General features: G+C 47.2%; 1 long non-coding RNA gene across 1 annotated transcript; it reads left to right on the plus strand.

The window, feature by feature from the left end:
- The first annotated feature begins 2,935 nt into the window (after window positions 1-2,935).
- LOC138356153 (uncharacterized) lies at window positions 2,936-3,807 on the plus strand. The gene is made up of 3 exons (XR_011224221.1): window positions 2,936-3,107; window positions 3,235-3,360; window positions 3,685-3,807. It is a non-coding gene; the product is annotated as an uncharacterized lncRNA (long non-coding RNA).
- Window positions 3,808-4,410: the final 603 nt, after the last annotated feature.

Here is a 4,410-nt window from a genome sequence, read left to right on the forward strand (position 1 = left end):
TAATTTAGACCATGTCATTATATGTCGCAGAGGCTTGACAACCCATGCACTTTTCCCTCTACTGTGGTTCCCAGAGAAAAATCTAGCCGTAAATGTTTGGCAGCAGCCGAATTGGGTTGGTTAGATCGTGCCGTTCTCGAATGCTTACGGCGCTGACTTTTACTCATTTGCACCTTGTAACCTTATCATATGCACCGCCCTCTGATGTGTCGTGGGTCATCACTGAGGAGATCGCACCGTCATTAGAGAACAATTGAGCATACGATGGTCCCCAAAGTCACTATCTGGCAACGGTGATGTGCTGCCCGGCATCTCGCCCAGGACAGTTGCCATGACGTTAAAGACACAACATCTATATGCAGGGTATTATGGTACATTTGCTCCACAGTGAACCACAAAGCAGCACATCAGTAGTTTGCCAATTCACAGGGTGGAAGGGGCCGCGAACCATCAAACAAGATCAGCAGAAATAAATCAGCCAGCCTGCATATATGAGGCTCCACTATTTTCAAGGTCACAGCGTACTTGCAGATCTGCGAACTAAATTTTAAGTTAGTGACATACGCATAAATACCTGGAGTCTGCTCAATACTCACAACAAAATTGAAATACACAGTCAACAAACCGTAGTTCTTGAGAGCTGGCGGAGAGGCATGCAATAAGCATGTTGATCATGAAGGCGTTCCTGGCACCATATCCTCCTTTCCTGGCCGGGCGAGGAGCTAGGCCTAGCACAGCTATAGTTGATGCCACATCAATGCCCAATATTCGAACAGCTCCATTGTTAATCCACAAAGTTTTTGTAATTAAAGTTTCTAACCGTCCTCAATCGTCAGAGCACTACTTCACATCAACTAATGTAGAAGTGGGAGAGTTAAGGCATCACTCAAAGTATCTACACTGAAAAGAGGCTGCATTGTTTCATGGTCACTAGCGTCTCCGATCAAAGAAAAAGGCAATCACGGCTCAGCGGTTGTAAGGCGCAAGAGCTATCTTTGGGTACCTGACATGTTTGGTTTAAGCCCAATAGGTGTGTGAGGAGGAGAGGCGTCCCTTCGCAGGCCAGCAACAAGGCTACAAATGTCACTTTTAATTTACTAGTGCAGGTGATGACCAAGTTTCAGACCCACCTGGTGTGTGTGTGTCCCATATTGGCTATTAAGCTTCGTAAATGCAGCAAGTCCAATTACACCACCGACAACGAGCGCAAGCGCAGGGGAGGACCCCACAAACGTTTATCCCCTACGCAGCCTAAGCCTACACTGTCTCAGTAGAAAAAAGAAAGATCCTGAACCGACGCCCACCCAGACGGGGTGGGGCTGTCCGCAAGATGCAGCTGCAAGATGGCTCTCTACTCGACTATGTAACCAGATACAAATTCCTTGGTCTTGAGGTCCCACTGTACAGCAGTGTTGTAGCCAGACTGGGTCGCCAATGTAGAGAGAGGCTCTGTGCTCTCAAGGATATGGCAGGCTACCATCCAAGGTATGGCACAATTGTGAGAATTGGCAAAATGATGTATCTCTCATATGTTAGATCTCCAATCGATTATGCTGCACCTATGCTTGCACTAGTGTCTGAGAAAATGCTTGGAGGGTTGGAAAAGATGCAAAACGAAACCATGAGGATTATCCTCGGATGCCCCCATACAACTATATCACTAAACACAAGGAAGGAACTGGATATTTCATATCTAAGTGATCGTATCACTGAGTAGTGTAAAGTGCGACTAGAACCGCGCGCACCAGCTGCCAGGTGGCACTCCATGGAGTGCCATCCGACAGCTGGTGCGCAGGTGTCTAGTCGCACAGGGTTTTTGGGGATTTTCGGGGAAGTTTTGGCGTGTTTCGGACGCGTGTAAGCGTGTTGTGTTTGGGTATGTGGTCATGAAAGAGAGTAAGTTATGTTGATGAGTGCCAGGTGGTGCACGCGCGGTTGTCGTCGCAGCGCGGGTGTCTAGTCACAGGGGTTTAGGATTGGAATTTCCCGGAAGTTTGGCGCGTGGCGGTCTTGAGTGGCGGGCGAGCAGGTGCGGCCCCCCACCCCGCGCGGGTCTACTCCTCGGGGATAGGGGAAAGATGTGAGTAGTGTGAGAGTACGTGGTATAGTAAGTGATAGAGTAAGAAAATAGAAGGAAGCGTGAGGAATGAGTAAAAGAATATGTATGTGTGTTTTTGCGTAGCCTTAATCCTGTCGGAGGCGGTCTTGAGTGGCTGGTGAGCAGGTGCGGCCCCTCGCTCTAGACACAAAGGGAATTTCTGGGAAGACGTATGAAAATACAAGGATAAGAGTGGAATATGAGGAAGGAGATTGTCATAGACTTAATGATAATAGTTTGATGATTGTGACTAGAGGATGTTTGGGGAGGGGGGAGGGAGAGGAGAACCCCCATACCTGAGAGGATGGCCTAGACATCCATTAGCTTCCTCCTACAGGAAGTCGTAAGTGCGAGAGGAGGGTATGAGAGAGCACTCTCCTGCGGAAGTGTCCCATTTCGTCTTAAAGGGTTTTCAATGTTCATCCCACGGCGGGTCCCCTTACACTGTGGATTCTGGTAAGGAGGGGGCGAGGTACTTACTCCTGCCGACAGACAGACCCACACCTGTCACCCATCAATCACTTCTCATTTGACCCAGGTCGTTTCACTCCCCTCACACACAAACGCCCCGCCAGTTCCCTGCGAGACTTCATCCGATACACACGCGTCATACAGCTCCATGTCATGGAAAGGCGAAGCTCTACAGCCTGCATGAAATGCGGAGTGTTTTATATTCCATCACCGAATCAACTGTGTCGACTGCAATGCGCTAGCTGTGAAAAACCGACCCTAGGACATTACGACATCAAATGCAAGCGATGTCAGCAGATTTTCTGTGATAACCGTGAGTGTTATTCATATTTAATATTCCACAGTTCATTTTATGGCATCCACAGGTGAAATATCGCGTGTAAACTACTATAGTGTGAGAATATTTTCTCATTCGGGCTATTACATTCCACACAGTTAAATATGTTCTTTCCAATTTCAGTTTACAAAACCGTGAAGTGTCCTTATTGCTCACCCGCCCCGCGAGGAGGTCATCGTCGGAATGAAACTTCACATAAACGTAGGTAGCATATAAAATACACTTCTCGTATCTGTATTTCATCCCGTTGCAGGCGAACACACATGCATAATAATAAACATATTTTTTCCCCATTCACCCATGCTGAATATCATTTATTCCATTTCAGGTTATAATCCATACCTCAATCGACGGAGGGAACAGATCGACGTCATCGAGCCTATACCCCATTCCTCACACACTGAGCTAAGGAGAGCACATCTCACTCGCCAGGAGTCACAGCCCCTTCATCAAGGTCAGCCACGCCGCCAGATGGGAGGCTACGAGACCGTATCGCCCCCTGTTAACACGATGTTACGAATTCATACACACTCACCTGCTCAACCCCTTCACCAGGACATAAGTAAGTTATTATTACTGTCTGATTTCAGTCTATTTCCTAAACATATTAATCCACACTAGTCTGTTCCCTAGCCTCATAATATATATATATATATATATATATATATATATATATATATATATATATATATATATATATATATATATATATATATATATATATATATATATGCTTCATTCATTCTAGAGATAATATGTTTTCTTTTTTTTTTTACAGACGACACACCGCTGTGCATAGATTTGGCATCCAGCGACAGCTGCAGCAGCTGTGGCAGTGAGAGTGACGCAGCAGGGCGGGCAGTGACCACTTCCGGCTCTCACAGGGAGGGGAGGAGGAGGACTCGTTCGTTCACCCGCTCACTCAACCCCCAATTCCTCCCCCAGCCCCATACCCCAATCAATCAGCGACAGATATGACAGCAACAGCAGCAGCAGCAGTGGTGAGAATCGTACCATTTTCATCTCAGAGAGTGACTCAGACGACAGCTCAGCAGACCGTGACCTTGACCCGCAAGCGTCTGTCAATTCTGACTTGTTAGCACCGTCTGGCGTAGTAGCTGAGCCAGCGGTCTCACCCATTCATCTCGGAGGGGGTGGGTTATCACCACCCCCCACCCCTCCCAGCCCCATCCCTTCACCCACTCCACCTCTCTCGCCCTCTCCTCCACCTGCCCTAGAAATTCAACCTCAGCTGCTGGATCGAATTGATAACTATAACGGCACCTATGTCCGGCTTTCATTCTCCATACCAGAACATGTTAACACCTCCCCAGGAGTATATCTGAAAACATACAGGGATTTTTTCGTTAATGAGATACGCGCCCTCCTCTCTCCACGACACCCATTCCTCATAATTTACCCAGACATCACTCTAATTGTGCGAAATTTAAATGTACAACAAGACGGGAAGGATAATCTATTGGATCCTATAAATAACGACGGC

Source organism: Procambarus clarkii, chromosome 70 (genome assembly GCF_040958095.1).
Source record: "Procambarus clarkii isolate CNS0578487 chromosome 70, FALCON_Pclarkii_2.0, whole genome shotgun sequence".
NCBI classification, from domain to species: Eukaryota; Metazoa; Arthropoda; class Malacostraca; order Decapoda; family Cambaridae; genus Procambarus; species Procambarus clarkii.